Below are 19,492 nucleotides of genomic sequence, written 5' to 3' on the forward strand. Positions count from 1 at the left end.
GCTGCCTTTCAGTGCGGCCTGGACAGGCTTGAGAGTTGAGCAGAGAGGGGCCTCGTGAAGTTGCACAGGGGAAAGCCTCTAGAAGAGCTTGAAGCTTTGTAATTACCAGGCAGCAGAAGTTTTCTAGTATAGAGGAGTGTATAACGTCATCTTGTGATGTCCAGTCAGGGAAACCACTGCATCTCTTTATGTTAGAGGAGCAGTTTCTTGTAGGTATGTAAAGAAAGCCTTTGAGAAAAACACTGACTTCAGAAACTTCCTCTAATATTATGTTGGATTTCCATGATTTTCTGGAATGCCAGGCCAAGCGTAAGGATTCCAAAAGGAAAGTGAAAGCAAATTAATAAATCTACTTGTAGAGGTCAGAAGCATTTCCCGTTTGTTCCTCGAAGAAGTTGCCAATGTTACTTTTGAAATCCTTTCAAAGATCTAATAGGAAAAAGCATTGGCCCCAAGTGTTAGCCTGTGTTTCTGAAGAGGAATATGCTTTTTGTGTCAATTCAATGTTTGTAGCAGGGTTTGGGTTTTTTTTTTTTTTTCGTGTGTGTGCTTTGAATGTGAGTCTTTGCAGGACTTTGAATAATTCGATCATATACCCAAGACAACATTTTACTGTGTCCTGCTGTCCAGTGCTGAACAGGGTTGAGACAGAGCAGGTAGCTCTGTGTCTGTATGAAACTTGCAGGAGCAGCACCAGGAGCAGCAGCAGAGCAGTGCCCGATGGTTGCCTCGGGGCCTGGCATTTGACCCTGCACTTGCTGCAGGAGTCCCTGCCTGGTTCCCTGCTGACCAAACCTTCGCAGCCATCCCAGAACCTGGGTTCCCAAGGGGGCCGCCTCAAGTGGTTGCCAGGCACCTGAGGCCATGGCTGCCCAATGTTGGCTGCACGATGCTGATGTCAGCGTGGCCATTGTGACCCGTGCGACCAAGGCCACAAGAGGCAACGCTGGGCTCAGGCCGTGGCTCAGTGCGACCTGACAACGCGAGGAGAAGGCAGGGCAGGAACGCTGCTGCCCAGCGACCAGAGGAACCCCACACCTCGGGCTCTGGGCCTGTGCTGCAGGCTCACCTGCCTCTCCATTCCCAGAATCGGCGGAGGAACAAGCGGAGCCGTCTGCGGTGGTCCTCGAGGCGACGACGGCAGGAGAAGGCGGACAGGAGCAGGGCGCACGCGGGGCTGAGCAGGGAGCAGTGCCCTCGTGGCCCTGGGCCTGTTCTGCAAACTCCCCACACTCCTCTTTTTCCCACAGAGAGAGAGGACCAGCACCTGGAGGAGACTGTGGCAGTTCTGGACAGGGACACCCCGCTGACAGCTGCCATGCGTGACAGCAAGCAGGAGGGCCCTGGTGCCCGGCAGCCAGGTGAGGGCAAAGCCGCCCTCCCACAGCCTGGCCCAGGGACGCTTGTGGCAGGCGATGTGGGGCCCAGGGCAGAGGCAGGGCGAGGCGGGAGCTGCTCAGCCATGCCGTGGCTGGGAGCCTCCTTCCTCCCCAAGTGGGGCCCAGCTGGGCCGGGGGGCAGCTCCTGGGACACCCGTGCCCGCAATGGCCCCTGCTCTGCAAGGCCTCCGGCCCTGCCCATCAGCCAGGCAGGCAGGCAGGCAGGCAGGGACGGAGCAGCCCTTGGGGCCGATGCTGCTGCAGCCAAAGAGCCCCGCAGAGGTGCTCATGCCCGCCGCCATTGGCTCTGTCCCCTGCAGCCTGCGTGCTGTGTCACCGTGCAGAGGCCGACCCGGACATCTGCGGCGACCAACTGGAGAAGTGCGGGCTCTGTGCCCACGCGTTCTGCCTGGTGAGTGGCTCTGGGTGCTCCCTCCACCATTGCAACGGGCAATTCCTGCCTCTCTCTCCTCATCTGCTCGTCCCCTTTGCTGCAGTTCTTTGCCACTCTACTTTCTCGACAAGAGAACCGTCGTGTCGGACTCATGGGGTTTCTTCCTCGAGATATCCAAATTGCAGTCTGGCGGGCGGCACAAAAGGTGAGCGCCTGACAAGAGCAGGGAGATTTGTGCCAGGCGAGGTTTGCCAGAGCTGAGCCCAGACACTTGGAATGAAAGGCCTGCCCTTCCGGCCAGCTGGGGGACAAAGTCTGGCTCCCGGCAGCTGTACCGAGGCTCTGGCACAGGAGGCTCCTCCACCAGACGGCTCTGTGGGCTGAGGCCCAGCAGTGGCCACATCCTACGCCCTGCCCGGAGCCGTGGGGCTGCCTGGGGAGGCCCCGAGGCTGCTGCTGATGGCGCTGCTTGGCTCTTTCCAGCGCTGCTGCGTCTGTGGCCAGAGCGGGGCAACCATCATGTGTTGCAAGGAGGACTGTGACAGATGGTTCCACCTGCCCTGTGCCAAGGAGGGCGGCTGTGTCAATGTATACGTTACCCCATACAGGTACCTCCTCGCCCCTTCTGGCCACCCCTGTGGAACGGTGTTGCATTTCTCACTTTGCCCATCCATTTTCCTCCAGCTCCTTCTGCCCTGAGCACCGTCCAGAGCAGGACGTGGAGGCGACTCCAGAGCCGGGCACCGACTGCCCCATCTGCATGGAGCCTGTGGAGGATAGAAAGACCTTCCGAACCCTGGTGTGCCCAGCGTGCAAAAGGGCCTGGTTCCACAGGGACTGCATCCAGGTAGGAGCCATCCCCTCAGCCCCGGGCCACAGCAGGTGCCCAGCGGCACCAGGGCCTTGCTCACCCTGCTTCTGTTTGCCCTGCAGGGACAGGCCATGCGCGCTGGTCTTTTTTCCCTCCGCTGCCCCCTGTGCAGGGACACGGGAGAATTTCTTGTACAAATGTTCATCGTGGGGATCCGAATCCCTTTCAGGTTGGTGTCCTTCTGCCTGGCTCCCAGGACAGGAGGTGCAAGTGCTGTGCTGTGCCAGGCCCTGCCCCAGCAGTCCTGGCCCTGCCCTGTCCCGTGAGTCTGGGCTTCAACTTCACGCAGGACTTGGAAAAGCGCTGGAGAAAGAGCAGGGACAACCTGTACCTCCATGAGGGCACGACATCAGAAACTCATCAGCTTTCCCTTTCTCCATCAGACTGCCAACATGGGAGGACAACGACGCCTTTGCGGATCTAGGAGAGCGGCACAGCAGGTGCAATGCCAGGGACTGCCTTTACCCGGGAGGCAGGGAGGAGGCAGAGGAAGAGGGGTAAGTTGGGGAGCTGCACCTGAGGCTCTGCAGGGTACGTGTGTCACTTCAAGGGCTCAAGGGGGAAAGAAAGAGAAGAACGTGTCTGGACAATCCTGTGCTGTGGACACGTTGTCCATGAGCCCCTTTGCCTCCTCAGGCCCTGGGAACTGCTCCTGTGCTCCTCCTGCGCTGCTGAGGGCACCCACAGGCGCTGCTCTGGCCTGAGAAACCGCATACAGAGCTGGGAGTGTGACAGCTGTGCTGGTCTCGGAACGGGTATGAGGCAAAGCAGCCGGTGCCCCTGGGCTGGGGACAGTGCCCAGGCCGGGCTGGGCAGAGCCCCTCTGCTCCTGAAGGGCTGGGGGTTCTGCTCTGGCCTGGCTTGCCTCGGGCCTGGGTGGTCTTTGACATTCCTGCTTGGCCTTACAGCTTCCAGGGATGAGTCAGAGCTCAGTGGCCCCAGCCGGATCAGACAGTCAGGACTGGAGCCTGCTCATGGCTCCCCAGAATCTGAGGCCATCAGCCCCAGCTCCCGCACCCCGGTGCCATCGGGGCTGGATCCCCAGTCTTCCTCTGCAGAGCCCAGCGGCCGCAGCAGCCAGCAACACACAGCATGGCAGCAGTCTCTGCCGTCTTCCTCGCTGGCCACCAGCAGCCCCAGCACATCAAGGTCAACGTACAACAACTCCCCTGACTCTGGGGACAGGGTCCATTCCAGACGTGCTGGGCCCGGCCGCAGGCGAACCCGCTCTCGCCAGCCAGGTCGGGCCCCAGATGGACCCGTCCGACTGAGGAGTCGCCGTGACAGGAGCAGCAGGACAACAACAAGGGCTGAGAGGCCCAGGCGAAGGGAGACACCTTCACGGGCATCCCCCGGACGCAGCCGCGCCCGCCAGCAAGGTCGGGCCCTAAGTGCACCTGTCCGCCCCAGGAGTCGCCGTGACAGGAGCAGCAGGACAAGACCAAGGACTGAGACGCCCGGGCGAAGGCAGACATCGCCACGGGCATCCCCCGGACGCAGCCGCGCCCACCAGCAAGGTCAGGCCCAGAGCCCACCTGTCCAGTCCAGGAGTCGCCGTGACATGAGCCACAGGACAGCAGCAAGCGCTGAGAGGCCCAGGCGAAGGCAAACATCGCCACGGGCATGCCCCGGACGCAGCCGCGCCCGCCAGCAAGGCCGGGCCCTAAGTGCACCTGCCTGCCCCAGGAGTCGCCGTGGCAGGAGCAGGAGGACAGCAGCCAGCGCTGAGAGGCCCAGGCGCAGGGGGACGCCGTCAGGGATGTCCCGCAGGAGCAACCGCTCCCGCCAGCGACGTCGGGCCTCACCTGGGACCTCCAACAGCAGCACCTAGTGTCGTCTTTTCTTTCTGGTCCGTCTGTTCGCTGCCGGAAGTGAAGGTGAGAACGGTCCGTACAGGGACCTTGAGATTTGCAGGTCTGTGAGCAAACCGAATTCACTCTTGGCATTTCTACTGGCAGGAAAGTAGTCTTATGCTAAATACCTTGATTTCTGTCTCACCATGTATTAAGTGAAAAGTCACTTAAATGATGTGGCTAATTAAAAAGGACTCTTGTTCCTGCCTTTAGACTCCAACCTCAGATGCTTCCGCACTGCTTTCTCTTGAAAGTGAAGCACTCCTTGATGGGCTTGGATAGGGTTAGGGAGACATTCAGAGCAAGGTGGCTCTTAGGGAAGCTCTCTTGGAAAAGGATGTGTGCTGTCTTGCTATCCTTGAGCAATCTCATTCAGTAAAGCCAAAAGGAAGAAGAGAGAAGAGAGTGACACACTGCCTCAAGCGCCTGAAGAAATCGATCACTATATTGCTGCTGATTTCAAAGACTTGCTTGGACCTTGAAAGAACAAACCAGAAAAGACAGTGGAAATATCCTGGGACAAAGAGGATGCGCAGGACTCTGCCCCCGATGACCATTTGGGACCTTTGCCTGAGAATTAACTCAGGCCCTCAAGAAGAGCCTGCAACTTCGTAACTCCCCGGGAACAAAAGCGTTTTAGTGTGCCGGTGTGGATAACATCACGTGGTGTTGTCCAGTCAGCTAAACCACGACATCTTTGTCTGTTACAGGAGCAGCTACTTAACTCTATGTAAAGAATGTATTTAAGAGAAAGAGTGAATTTAGAGACCTCTCCTCATAGCGGATCCAGAACCTTCTCCGAAGAATTTGTTAGATTTTCATTATTTTCCGGAACACCGAAGGAAGCAGACGGGTACCAGATAGAAAATACGAGGAAACCAATAAACCTTTTACTGCTTAGAAGCGTGTCACTTTTGTTCCTCGAAGAAGTTGCCAAAGAATGTTACTTTCAAAATCCCTTCAACGATCTAACAGGAAAAAATATTGGCAAACCCTGTTAGGCAGTGTTTCCGAGCTGGGGCTGATGGTCTTGGGTGCTGGGGAGCCACGGGAAGGCTCCAGTCCTGACTGTCCGGCCAGGCTGAGGCCATTGAGCTCCGGCTCATGCCTGGCAGCTGTAAGGGCAAGCGGGAATGCCAAAGGCTCTCATGGACCCAGGCCAGGCAGGAACAGAGCAGAGTCCCCAGCCCTCCAGGAGCGGACGGGCTCTGCCAAGCCCGGCCTGGGCACTGCCCCCAGCCCAGGGACACGCGGGTGCTCTGCCCGAGAGCCGTGCCCAGAGCAGCAGAGCTGTCACGCCCCAGCTGGTTCTGGTCAGAGTGAGAAGCCAGCAGCGGCCGTGGGTGCCCTGGGCAGCACAGGAGCTGTTGCCAGGGCCTGGGGAAGCACAGGAGTCAGCCTCTGCACGGCGACACAGCACGCAGGCTGCAGGGGACAGAGCCAATGGCAGCGGGCATGAGCACCTCTGCGGGGCTCTTTGGCTGCAGCAGCATCGGCCCCAAGGGCTGCTCCGTCCCTGCCTGCCTGCCTGCCTGCCTGGCTGATGGGCAGGGCCGGAGGCCTTGCAGAGCAGGGGCCATTGCGGGCACGGGTGTCCCAGGAGCTGCCCCCCGGCCCAGCTGGGCCCCACTTGGGGAGGAAGGAGGCTCCCAGCCACGGCATGGCTGAGCAGCTCCTGCCTCCCCCTGCCTCTGCCCTGGGCCCCACATCGCCTGCCACAAGCGTCCCTGGGCCAGGCTGTGGGAGGGCGGCTTTGCCCTCACCTGGCTGCCGGGCACCAGGGCCCTCCTGCTTGCTGTCGCGCATGGCAGCTGTCGGCGGGGAGTCCCTGTCCAGAACTGCCACAGTCTCCTCCAGGTGCTGGTCCTCTCTCTCTGTGGGAGAAAGAGGAGTGTGGGGAGTTTGCAGAACAGGCCCAGGGCCACGAGGGCACTGCTCCCTGCTCAGCCCCGCGTGAGCCCTGCTCCCGTCCGCCTTCTCCTGCCGTCGTCGCCTCGAGGAACACCGCAGACGGCTCCGCTTCTTCCTCCGCCGATTCTGGGAAGGGAGAGGCAGGTGAGCCTGCAGCACAGGCCCAGAGCCCCGAGGTGTGGGGTTCCTCTGGTCGCTGGGCAGCAGCGTCCCTGCCCTGCCTTCTCCTCCCGTTGTCAGGTCGCACTGAGCCACGGCCTGAGCCCAGCGTTGCCTTTTGGGGCCAAAGGAAATCTCTGCTCCTGCCTCTGGCACAGGGCATTCTGCCAGCAGGTCAGGGAAGGCTGTAGCCCCCGAGAGAGGCGTGAGCAGTGGAGGAAAGCCAGCATCTCTCCAGTCTTCCAAAAGGGCACTAAGAAGGAGCCAGGAAACTGCAGGCCCATCAGCCTCAGCTCCATCCCCAGAAAGGTGACAGAATATCTCCTCTTGGATGTCATCTCTAAGCGTGTGGAATAGCAGGAAGAGAAAACTGGATGGGCTTAGCAGCTGTTCTGCAGGGCAAACAACTGAGTTCGCAGAAGAAGAAATTCATAAAATACGGGTTTATCCATGGCAAGGACGCAAACAAGGCCGTCCGCATGGAAACTGGAAAACACGTCAGGGTTACTTGTAGTTAGAGGACACGTGCCTTAGTCGGCAGCGTACGTGCCTTAATAATTTGTGGTAAGCTCTTGCCAATGAATTATTGACGTTAAATGCTTTGCACCAATAGAATACAATAAGCTATTGCTTTGCCCATTGAATAGGATGATCTGTTTTGATGTAACTAGTGGCTTAGGATCACACTTTTTTAGGGGTATAAAACTTGAGAACAACTTGTAATAAAGAAGAAGCCGTTGTTGTCACTGCACAGGTGTATGTGTATGTCTCGTGTCCATCTCTACTGCGACAGAAAACCATGCTTGGCCAATCTCATAGCCACCTCTGCTGCACTGACTGGCTGGGTTTGTGAGGGGAGAGCAGTGGCTGTTGTCAGCCGGGACTCCAGCAAGGCTTTGTTCCGGCCTCCCTTATCACGGTCATGGGGCAGCTCAGGGACAGTGGCGTGGAGAAGTGGGCAGTGGAGCTCCAAACCCAGACAGCTGCGAGCTCAGGGGGCCGTGCTGGGGCCACTCTTGTTTGCCTTATTCCCCAGCGACCTGGCAGAAGGGACGGAGCGCTCCCTCAGCACGTTTGCGGATGGGACAGAAGCGGGAGCAGGGGCTGGTGAACCACACGGCTGTGCTGCCTTTCAGTGCGGCCTGGACAGGCTTGAGAGTTGAGCAGAGAGGGGCCTCGTGAAGTTGCACAGGGGAAAGCCTCTAGAAGAGCTTGAAGCTTTGTAATTACCAGGCAGCAGAAGTTTTCTAGTATAGAGGAGTGTATAACGTCATCTTGTGATGTCCAGTCAGGGAAACCACTGCATCTCTTTATGTTAGAGGAGCAGTTTCTTGTAGGTATGTAAAGAAAGCCTTTGAGAAAAACACTGACTTCAGAAACTTCCTCTAATATTATGTTGGATTTCCATGATTTTCTGGAATGCCAGGCCAAGCGTAAGGATTCCAAAAGGAAAGTGAAAGCAAATTAATAAATCTACTTGTAGAGGTCAGAAGCATTTCCCGTTTGTTCCTCGAAGAAGTTGCCAATGTTACTTTTGAAATCCTTTCAAAGATCTAATAGGAAAAAGCATTGGCCCCAAGTGTTAGCCTGTGTTTCTGAAGAGGAATATGCTTTTTGTGTCAATTCAATGTTTGTAGCAGGGTTTGGTTTTTTTTTTTTTTTCGTGTGTGTGCTTTGAATGTGAGTCTTTGCAGGACTTTGAATAATTCGATCATATACCCAAGACAACATTTTACTGTGTCCTGCTGTCCAGTGCTGAACAGGGTTGAGACAGAGCAGGTAGCTCCGTGTCTGTATGAAACTTGCAGGAGCAGCACCAGGAGCAGCAGCAGAGCAGTGCCCGATGGTTGCCTCGGGGCCTGGCATTTGACCCTGCACTTGCTGCAGGAGTCCCTGCCTGGTTCCCTGCTGACCAAACCTTCGCAGCCATCCCAGAACCTGGGTTCCCAAGGGGGCCGCCTCAAGTGGTTGCCAGGCACCTGAGGCCATGGCTGCCCAATGTTGGCTGCACGATGCTGATGTCAGCGTGGCCATTGTGACCCGTGCGACCAAGGCCACAAGAGGCAACGCTGGGCTCAGGCCGTGGCTCAGTGCGACCTGACAACGCGAGGAGAAGGCAGGGCAGGGACGCTGCTGCCCAGCGACCAGGGGAACCCCACACCTCGGGGCTCTGGGCCTGTGCTGCAGGCTCACCTGCCTCTCTCTTCCCAGAATCGGCGGAGGAACAAGCGGAGCCGTCTGCGGTGTTCCTCGAGGCGACGACGGCAGGAGAAGGCGGACGGGAGCAGGGCTCACGCGGGGCTGAGCAGGGAGCAGTGCCCTCGTGGCCCTGGGCCTGTTCTGCAAACTCCCCACACTCCTCTTTTTCCCACAGAGAGAGAGGACCAGCACCTGGAGGAGACTGTGGCAGTTCTGGACAGGGACTCCCCGCTGACAGCTGCCATGCGTGACAGCAAGCAGGAGGGCCCTGGTGCCCGGCAGCCAGGTGAGGGCAAAGCCACCCTCCCACAGCCTGGCCCAGGGACGCTTGTGGCAGGTGATGTGGGGCCCAGGGCAGAGGCAGGGCGAGGCGGGAGCTGCTCAGCCATGCCGTGGCTGGGAGCCTCCTTCCTCCCCAAGTGGGGCCCAGCTGGGCCGGGGGGCAGCTCCTGGGACACCCGTGCCCGCAATGGCCCCTGCTCTGCAAGGCCTCCGGCCCTGCCCATCAGCCAGGCAGGCAGGCAGGCAGGCAGGGACGGAGCAGCCCTTGGGGCCGATGCTGCTGCAGCCAAAGAGCCCCGCAGAGGTGCTCATGCCCGCTGCCATTGGCTCTGTCCCCTGCAGCCTGCGTGCTGTGTCACCGTGCAGAGGCCGACCCGGACATCTGCGGCGACCAACTGGAGAAGTGCGGGCTCTGTGCCCACGCGTTCTGCCTGGTGAGTGGCTCTGGGTGCTCCCTCCACCATTGCAACGGGCAATTCCTGCCTCTCTCTCCTCATCTGCTCGTCCCCTTTGCTGCAGTTCTTTGCCACTCTACTTTCTCGTCAAGAGAACCGTCGTGTCGGACTCGTGGGGTTTCTTCCTCGAGATATCCAAATTGCAGTCTGGCGGGCGGCACAAAAGGTGAGCGCCTGACAAGAGCAGGGAGATTTGTGCCAGGCGAGGTTTGCCAGAGCTGAGCCCAGACACTTGGAATGAAAGGCCTGCCCTTCCGGCCGGCTGGGGGACAAAGTCTGGCTCCCGGCAGCTGCACCGAGGCTCTGGCACAGGAGGCTCCTCCACCAGACGGCTCTGTGGGCTGAGACCCAGCAGTGGCCACATCCTACGCCCTGCCCGGAGCCGTGGGGCTGCCTGGGGAGGCCCCGAGGCTGCTGCTGATGGCGCTGCTTGGCTCTTTCCAGCGCTGCTGCGTCTGCGGCCAGAGCGGGGCAACCATCATGTGTTGCAAGGAGGACTGTGGCAGATGGTTCCACCTGCCCTGTGCCAAGGAGGGCGGCTGTGTCAATGTATACGTTACCCCATACAGGTACCTCCTCGCCCCTTCTGGCCACCCCTGTGGAACGGTGTTGCATTTCTCACTTTGCCCATCCATTTTCCTCCAGCTCCTTCTGCCCTGAGCACCGTCCAGAGCAGGACGTGGAGGCGACTCCAGAGCCGGGCACCGACTGCCCCATCTGCATGGAGCCTGTGGAGGATAGAAAGACCTTCCGAACCCTGGTGTGCCCAGCGTGCAAAAGGGCCTGGTTCCACAGGGACTGCATCCAGGTAGGAGCCATCCCCTCAGCCCCGGGCCACAGCAGGTGCCCAGCGGCACCAGGGCCTTGCTCACCCTGCTTCTGTTTGCCCTGCAGGGACAGGCCATGCGCGCTGGTCTTTTTTCCCTCCGCTGCCCCCTGTGCAGGGACACGGGAGAATTTCTTGTACAAATGTTCATCGTGGGGATCCGAATCCCTTTCAGGTTGGTGTCCTTCTGCCTGGCTCCCAGGACAGGAGGTGCAAGTGCTGTGCTGTGCCAGGCCCTGCCCCAGCAGTCCTGGCCCTGCCCTGTCCCGTGAGTCTGGGCTTCAACTTCACGCAGGACTTGGAAAAGCGCTGGAGAAAGAGCAGGGACAACCTGTACCTCCATGAGGGCACGACATCAGAAACTCATCAGCTTTCCCTTTCTCCATCAGACTGCCAACATGGGAGGACAACGACGCCTTTGCGGATCTAGGAGAGCGGCACAGCAGGTGCAATGCCAGGGACTGCCTTTACCCGGGAGGCAGGGAGGAGGCAGAGGAAGAGGGGTAAGTTGGGGAGCTGCACCTGAGGCTCTGCAGGGTACGTGTGTCACTTCAAGGGCTCAAGGGGGAAAGAAAGAGAAGAACGTGTCTGGACAATCCTGTGCTGTGGACACGTTGTCCATGAGCCCCTTTGCCTCCTCAGGCCCTGGGAACTGCTCCTGTGCTCCTCCTGCGCTGCTGAGGGCACCCACAGGCGCTGCTCTGGCCTGAGAAACCGCATACAGAGCTGGGAGTGTGACAGCTGTGCTGGTCTCGGAACGGGTATGAGGCAAAGCAGCCGGTGCCCCTGGGCTGGGGACAGTGCCCAGGCCGGGCTGGGCAGAGCCCCTCTGCTCCTGAAGGGCTGGGGGTTCTGCTCTGGCCTGGCTTGCCTCGGGCCTGGGTGGTCTTTGACATTCCTGCTTGGCCTTACAGCTTCCAGGGATGAGTCAGAGCTCAGTGGCCCCAGCCGGATCAGACAGTCAGGACTGGAGCCTGCTCATGGCTCCCCAGAATCTGAGGCCATCAGCCCCAGCTCCCGCACCCCGGTGCCATCGGGGCTGGATCCCCAGTCTTCCTCTGCAGAGCCCAGCGGCCGCAGCAGCCAGCAACACACAGCATGGCAGCAGTCTCTGCCGTCTTCCTCGCTGGCCACCAGCAGCCCCAGCACATCAAGGTCAACGTACAACAACTCCCCTGACTCTGGGGACAGGGTCCATTCCAGACGTGCTGGGCCCGGCCGCAGGCGAACCCGCTCTCGCCAGCCAGGTCGGGCCCCAGATGGACCCGTCCGATTGAGGAGTCGCCGTGACAGGAGCAGCAGGACAACAACAAGGGCTGAGAGGCCCAGGCGAAGGGAGACACCTTCACGGGCATCCCCCGGACGCAGCCGCGCCCGCCAGCAAGGTCGGGCCCTAAGTGCACCTGTCCGCCCCAGGAGTCGCCGTGACAGGAGCAGCAGGACAAGACCAAGGACTGAGACGCCCGGGCGAAGGCAGACATCGCCACGGGCATCCCCCGGACGCAGCCGCGCCCACCAGCAAGGTCAGGCCCAGAGCCCACCTGTCCAGTCCAGGAGTCGCCGTGACATGAGCCACAGGACAGCAGCAAGCGCTGAGAGGCCCAGGCGAAGGCAAACATCGCCACGGGCATGCCCCGGACGCAGCCGCGCCCGCCAGCAAGGCCGGGCCCTAAGTGCACCTGCCTGCCCCAGGAGTTGCCGTGGCAGGAGCAGGAGGACAGCAGCCAGCGCTGAGAGGCCCAGGCGCAGGGGGACGCCGTCAGGGATGTCCCGCAGGAGCAACCGCTCCCGCCAGCGACGTCGGGCCTCACCTGGGACCTCCAACAGCAGCACCTAGTGTCGTCTTTTCTTTCTGGTCCGTCTGTTCGCTGCCGGAAGTGAAGGTGAGAACGGTCCGTACAGGGACCTTGAGATTTGCAGGTCTGTGAGCAAACCGAATTCGCTCTTGGCATTTCTACTGGCAGGAAAGTAGTCTTATGCTAAATACCTTGATTTCTGTCTCACCATGTATTAAGTGAAAAGTCACTTAAATGATGTGGCTAATTAAAAAGGACTCTTGTTCCTGCCTTTAGACTCCAACCTCAGATGCTTCCGCACTGCTTTCTCTTGAAAGTGAAGCACTCCTTGATGGGCTTGGATAGGGTTAGGGAGACATTCAGAGCAAGGTGGCTCTTAGGGAAGCTCTCTTGGAAAAGGATGTGTGCTGTCTTGCTATCCTTGAGCAATCTCATTCAGTAAAGCCAAAAGGAAGAAGAGAGAAGAGAGTGACACACTGCCTCAAGCGCCTGAAGAAATCGATCACTATATTGCTGCTGATTTCAAAGACTTGCTTGGACCTTGAAAGAACAAACCAGAAAAGACAGTGGAAATATCCTGGGACAAAGAGGATGCGCAGGACTCTGCCCCCGATGACCATTTGGGACCTTTGCCTGAGAATTAACTCAGGCCCTCGAGAAGAGCCTGCAACTTCGTAACTCCCCGGGAACAAAAGCGTTTTAGTGTGCCGGTGTGGATAACATCACGTGGTGTTGTCCAGTCAGCTAAACCACGACATCTTTGTCTGTTACAGGAGCAGCTACTTAACTCTATGTAAAGAATGTATTTAAGAGAAAGAGTGAATTTAGAGACCTCTCCTCATAGCGGATCCAGAACCTTCTCCGAAGAATTTGTTAGATTTTCATTATTTTCCGGAACACCGAAGGAAGCAGACGGGTACCAGATAGAAAATACGAGGAAACCAATAAACCTTTTACTGCTTAGAAGCGTGTCACTTTTGTTCCTCGAAGAAGTTGCCAAAGAATGTTACTTTCAAAATCCCTTCAACGATCTAACAGGAAAAAATATTGGCAAACCCTGTTAGGCAGTGTTTCCGAGCTGGGGCTGATGGTCTTGGGTGCTGGGGAGCCACGGGAAGGCTCCAGTCCTGACTGTCCGGCCAGGCTGAGGCCATTGAGCTCCGGCTCATGCCTGGCAGCTGTAAGGGCAAGCGGGAATGCCAAAGGCTCTCATGGACCCAGGCCAGGCCGGAACAGAGCAGAGCCCCCAGCCCTCCAGGAGCGGACGGGCTCTGCCAAGCCCGGCCTGGGCACTGCCCCCAGCCCAGGGACACGCGGGTGCTCTGCCCGAGAGCCGTGCCCAGAGCAGCAGAGCTGTCACGCCCCAGCTGGTTCTGGTCAGAGTGAGAAGCCAGCAGCGGCCGTGGGTGCCCTGGGCAGCACAGGAGCTGTTGCCAGGGCCTGGGGAAGCACAGGAGTCAGCCTCTGCACGGCGACACAGCACGCAGGCTGCAGGGGACAGAGCCAATGGCAGCGGGCATGAGCACCTCTGCGGGGCTCTTTGGCTGCAGCAGCATCGGCCCCAAGGGCTGCTCCGTCCCTGCCTGCCTGCCTGCCTGCCTGGCTGATGGGCAGGGCCGGAGGCCTTGCAGAGCAGGGGCCATTGCGGGCACGGGTGTCCCAGGAGCTGCCCCCCGGCCCAGCTGGGCCCCACTTGGGGAGGAAGGAGGCTCCCAGCCACGGCATGGCTGAGCAGCTCCTGCCTCCCCCTGCCTCTGCCCTGGGCCCCACATCGCCTGCCACAAGCGTCCCTGGGCCAGGCTGTGGGAGGGCGGCTTTGCCCTCACCTGGCTGCCGGGCACCAGGGCCCTCCTGCTTGCTGTCGCGCATGGCAGCTGTCGGCGGGGAGTCCCTGTCCAGAAATGCCACAGTCTCCTCCAGGTGCTGGTCCTCTCTCTCTGTGGGAGAAAGAGGAGTGTGGAGAGTTTGCAGAACAGGCCCAGGGCCACGAGGGCACTGCTCCCTGCTCAGCCCCGCGTGAGCCCTGCTCCCGTCCGCCTTCTCCTGCCGTCGTCGCCTCGAGGAACACCGCAGACGGCTCCGCTTGTTCCTCCGCCGATTCTGGGAATGGTGAGGCAGGTGAGCCTGCAGCACAGGCCCAGAGCCCCGAGGTGTGGGGTTCCTCTGGTCGCTGGGCAGCAGCGTCCCTGCCCTGCCTTCTCCTCCCGTTGTCAGGTCGCACTGAGCCACGGCCTGAGCCCAGCGTTGCCTTTTGGGGCCAAAGGAAATCTCTGCTCCTGCCTCTGGCACAGGGCATTCTGCCAGCAGGTCAGGGAAGGTGGTACCCCCCGAGAGAGGCGTGAGCAGTGGAGGAAAGCCAGCATCTCTCCAGTCTTCCAAAAGGGCACTAAGAAGGAGCCAGGAAACTGCAGGCCCATCGGCCTCAGCTCCATCCCCAGAAAGGTGACAGAATATCTCCTCTTGGATGTCATCTCTAAGCGTGTGGAATAGCAGGAAGAGAAAACTGGATGGGCTTAGCAGCTGTTCTGCAGGGCAAACAACTGAGTTCGCAGAAGAAGAAATTCATAAAATACGGGTTTATCCATGGCAAGGACGCAAACAAGGCCGTCCGCATGGAAACTGGAAAACACGTCAGGGTTACTTGTAGTTAGAGGACACGTGCCTTAGTCGGCAGCGTACGTGCCTTAATAATTTGTGGTAAGCTCTTGCCAATGAATTATTGACGTTAAATGCTTTGCACCAATAGAATACAATAAGCTATTGCTTTGCCCATTGAATAGGATGAGCTGTTTTGATGTAACTAGTGGCTTAGGATCACACTTTTTTAGGGTATAAAACTTGAGAAACAACTTGTAATAAAGAAGAAGCCGTTGTTGTCACTGCACAGGTGTATGTGTATGTCTCGTGTCCATCTCTACTGCGACAGAAAACCATGCTTGGCCAATCTCATAGCCACCTCTGCTGCACTGACTGGCTGGGTTTGTGAGGGGAGAGCAGTGGCTGTTGTCAGCCGGGACTCCAGCAAGGCTTTGTCCCGGCCTCCCTTATCACGGTCATGGGGCAGCTCAGGGACAGTGGCGTGGAGAAGTGGGCAGTGGAGCTCCAAACCCAGACAGCTGCGAGCTCAGGGGGCCGTGCTGGGGCCACTCTTGTTTGCCTTATTCCCCAGCGACCTGGCAGAAGGGACGGAGCGCTCCCTCAGCACGTTTGCGGATGGGACAGAAGCGGGAGCAGGGGCTGGTGAACCACACGGCTGTGCTGCTTTCAGTGAGACCTGGACAGGCTTGAGGGTTGAGCAGAGAGGGGCCTCGTGAAGTTGCACAGGGAAAGCCTCTAGAAGAGCTTGAAGCTTTGTAATTACCAGGCAGCAGAAGTTTTCTAGTATAGAGGAGTGTATAACGTCATCTTGTGATGTCCAGTCAGGGAAACCACTGCATCTCTTTATGTTAGAGGAGCAGTTTCTTGTAGGTATGTAAAGAAAGCCTTTGAGAAAACACTGACTTCAGAAACTTCCTCTAATATTATGTTGGATTTCCATGATTTTCTGGAATGCCAGGCCAAGCGTAAGGATTCAAAAGGAAAGTGAAAGAAAGCAAATTAATAAATCTACTTGTAGAGGTCAGAAGCATTTCCCGTTTGTTCCTCGAAGAAGTTGCCAATGTTACTTTTGAAATCCTTTCAAAGATCTAATAGGAAAAAGCATTGGCCCCAAGTGTTAGCCTGTGTTTCTGAAGAGGAATATGCTTTTTGTGTCAATTCAATGTTTGTAGCAGGGTTTGGTTTTTTTTTTTTTTCGTGTGTGTGCTTTGAATGTGAGTCTTTGCAGGACTTTGAATAATTCGATCATATACCCAAGACAACATTTTACTGTGTCCTGCTGTCCAGTGCTGAACAGGGTTGAGACAGAGCAGGTAGCTCCGTGTCTGTATGAAACTTGCAGGAGCAGCACCAGGAGCAGCAGCAGAGCAGTGCCCGATGGTTGCCTCGGGGCCTGGCATTTGACCCTGCACTTGCTGCAGGAGTCCCTGCCTGGTTCCCTGCTGACCAAACCTTCGCAGCCATCCCAGAACCTGGGTTCCCAAGGGGGCCGCCTCAAGTGGTTGCCAGGCACCTGAGGCCATGGCTGCCCAATGTTGGCTGCACGATGCTGATGTCAGCGTGGCCATTGTGACCCGTGCGACCAAGGCCACAAGAGGCAACGCTGGGCTCAGGCCGTGGCTCAGTGCGACCTGACAACGGGAGGAGAAGGCAGGGCAGGGACGCTGCTGCCCAGCGACCAGAGGAACCCCACACCTCGGGGCTCTGGGCCTGTGCTGCAGGCTCACCTGCCTCTCCCTTCCCAGAATCGGCGGAGGAACAAGCGGAGCCGTCTGCGGTGTTCCTCGAGGCGACGACGGCAGGAGAAGGCGGACGGGAGCAGGGCTCACGCGGGGCTGAGCAGGGAGCAGTGCCCTCGTGGCCCTGGGCGTGTTCTGCAAACTCCCCACACTCCTCTTTTTCCCACAGAGAGAGAGGACCAGCACCTGGAGGAGACTGTGGCAGTTCTGGACAGGGACACCCCGCTGACAGCTGCCATGCGTGACAGCAAGCAGGAGGGCCCTGGTGCCCGGCAGCCAGGTGAGGGCAAAGCCGCCCTCCCACAGCCTGGCCCAGGGACGCTTGTGGCAGGCGATGTGGGGCCCAGGGCAGAGGCAGGGCGAGGCGGGAGCTGCTCAGCCATGCCGTGGCTGGGAGCCTCCTTCCTCCCCAAGTGGGGCCCAGCTGGGCCGGGGGGCAGCTCCTGGGACACCCGTGCCCGCAATGGCCCCTGCTCTGCAAGGCCTCCGGCCCTGCCCATCAGCCAGGCAGGCAGGCAGGCAGGCAGGGACGGAGCAGCCCTTGGGGCCGATGCTGCTGCAGCCAAAGAGCCCCGCAGAGGTGCTCATGCCCGCTGCCATTGGCTCTGTCCCCTGCAGCCTGCGTGCTGTGTCACTGTGCAGAGGCCGACCCGGACATCTGCGGCGACCAACTGGAGAAGTGCGGGCTCTGTGCCCACGCGTTCTGCCTGGTGAGTGGCTCTGGGTGCTCCCTCCACCATTGCAACGGGCAATTCCTGCCTCTCTCTCCTCATCTGCTCGTCCCCTTTGCTGCAGTTCTTTGCCACTCTACTTTCTCGTCAAGAGAACCGTCGTGTCGGACTCATGGGGTTTCTTCCTCGAGATATCCAAATTGCAGTCTGGCGGGCGGCACAAAAGGTGAGCGCCTGACAAGAGCAGGGAGATTTGTGCCAGGCGAGGTTTGCCAGAGCTGAGCCCAGACACTTGGAATGAAAGGCCTGCCCTTCCGGCCGGCTGGGGGACAAAGTCTGGCTCCCGGCAGCTGCACCGAGGCTCTGGCACAGGAGGCTCCTCCACCAGACGGCTCTGTGGGCTGAGACCCAGCAGTGGCCACATCCTACGCCCTGCCCGGAGCCGTGGGGCTGCCTGGGGAGGCCCCGAGGCTGCTGCTGATGGCGCTGCTTGGCTCTTTCCAGCGCTGCTGCGTCTGTGGCCAGAGCGGGGCAACCATCATGTGTTGCAAGGAGGACTGTGACAGATGGTTCCACCTGCCCTGTGCCAAGGAGGGCGGCTGTGTCAATGTATACGTTACCCCATACAGGTACCTCCTCGCCCCTTCTGGCCACCCCTGTGGAACGGTGTTGCATTTCTCACTTTGCCCATCCATTTTCCTCCAGCTCCTTCTGCCCTGAGCACCGTCCAGAGCAGGACGTGGAGGCGACTCCAGAGCCGGGCACCGACTGCCCCATCTGCATGGAGCCTGTGGAGGATAGAAAGACCTTCCGAACCCTGGTGTGCCCAGCGTGCAAAAGGGCCTGGTTCCACAGGGACTGCATCCAGGTAGGAGCCATCCCCTCAGCCCCGGGCCACAGCAGGTGCCCAGCGGCACCAGGGCCTTGCTCACCCTGCTTCTGTTTGCCCTGCAGGGACAGGCCATGCGCGCTGGTCTTTTTTCCCTCCGCTGCCCCCTGTGCAGGGACACGGGAGAATTTCTTGTACAAATGTTCATCGTGGGGATCCGAATCCCTTTCAGGTTGGTGTCCTTCTGCCTGGCTCCCAGGACAGGAGGTGCAAGTGCTGTGCTGTGCCAGGCCCTGCCCCAGCAGTCCTGGCCCTGCCCTGTCCCGTGAGTCTGGGCTTCAACTTCACGCAGGACTTGGAAAAGCGCTGGAGAAAGAGCAGGGACAACCTGTACCTCCATGAGGGCACGACATCAGAAACTCATCAGCTTTTCCTTTCTCCATCAGACTGCCAACATGGGAGGACAACGACGCCTTTGCGGATCTAGGAGAGCGGCACAGCAGGTGCAATGCCAGGGACTGCCTTTACCCGGGAGGCAGGGAGGAGGCAGAGGAAGAGGGGTAAGTTGGGGAGCTGCACCTGAGGCTCTGCAGGGTACGTGTGTCACTTCAAGGGCTCAAGGGGGAAAGAAAGAGAAGAACGTGTCTGGACAATCCTGTGCTGTGGACACGTTGTCCATGAGCCCCTTTGCCTCCTCAGGCCCTGGGAACTGCTCCTGTGCTCCTCCTGCGCTGCTGAGGGCACCCACAGGCGCTGCTCTGGCCTGAGAAACCGCATACAGAGCTGGGAGTGTGACAGCTGTGCTGGTCTCGGAACGGGTATGAGGCAAAGCAGCCGGTGCCCCTGGGCTGGGGACAGTGCCCAGGCTGGGCTGGGCAGAGCCCCTCTGCTCCTGAAGGGCTGGGGGTTCTGCTCTGGCCTGGCTTGCCTCGGGCCTGGGTGGTCTTTGACATTCCTGCTTGGCCTTACAGCTTCCAGGGATGAGTCAGAGCTCAGTGGCCCCAGCCGGATCAGACAGTCAGGACTGGAGCCTGCTCATGGCTCCCCAGAATCTGAGGCCATCAGCCCCAGCTCCCGCACCCCGGTGCCATCGGGGCTGGATCCCCAGTCTTCCTCTGCAGAGCCCAGCGGCCGCAGCAGCCAGCAACACACAGCATGGCAGCAGTCTCTGCCGTCTTCCTCGCTGGCCACCAGCAGCCCCAGCACATCAAGGTCAACGTACAACAACTCCCCTGACTCTGGGGACAGGGTCCATTCCAGACGTGCTGGGCCCGGCCGCAGGCGAACCCGCTCTCGCCAGCCAGGTCGGGCCCCAGATGGACCCGTCCGACTGAGGAGTCGCCGTGACAGGAGCAGCAGGACAACAACAAGGGCTGAGAGGCCCAGGCGAAGGGAGACACCTTCACGGGCATCCCCCGGACGCAGCCGCGCCCGCCAGCAAGGTCGGGCCCTAAGTGCACCTGTCCGCCCCAGGAGTCGCCGTGACAGGAGCAGCAGGACAAGACCAAGGACTGAGACGCCCGGGCGAAG

The 19,492-nt window shown here is 59.2% G+C and overlaps 3 long non-coding RNA genes across 3 annotated transcripts; all 3 read left to right on the plus strand.

The window, feature by feature from the left end:
• Positions 1-3,023: 3,023 nt before the first annotated feature.
• LOC137465994 (uncharacterized) lies at positions 3,024-3,980 on the plus strand. The gene is made up of 3 exons (XR_010994932.1): positions 3,024-3,141; positions 3,281-3,399; positions 3,553-3,980. It is a non-coding gene; the product is annotated as an uncharacterized lncRNA (long non-coding RNA).
• A 6,734-nt stretch (positions 3,981-10,714) lies between these two features.
• LOC137465990 (uncharacterized) lies at positions 10,715-11,681 on the plus strand. Its single transcript, XR_010994929.1, has 3 exons — positions 10,715-10,832; positions 10,972-11,090; positions 11,244-11,681. It is a non-coding gene; the product is annotated as an uncharacterized lncRNA (long non-coding RNA).
• Positions 11,682-18,294: 6,613 nt separating this feature from the next.
• On the plus strand, positions 18,295-19,361 carry LOC137465989 (uncharacterized). The gene is made up of 3 exons (XR_010994928.1): positions 18,295-18,522; positions 18,662-18,780; positions 18,934-19,361. It is a non-coding gene; the product is annotated as an uncharacterized lncRNA (long non-coding RNA).
• The last annotated feature ends 131 nt before the right edge of the window (positions 19,362-19,492 follow it).

This window comes from Anomalospiza imberbis, unplaced genomic scaffold, assembly GCF_031753505.1.
Source record: "Anomalospiza imberbis isolate Cuckoo-Finch-1a 21T00152 unplaced genomic scaffold, ASM3175350v1 scaffold_126, whole genome shotgun sequence".
NCBI classification, from domain to species: domain Eukaryota; kingdom Metazoa; phylum Chordata; class Aves; order Passeriformes; family Viduidae; genus Anomalospiza; species Anomalospiza imberbis.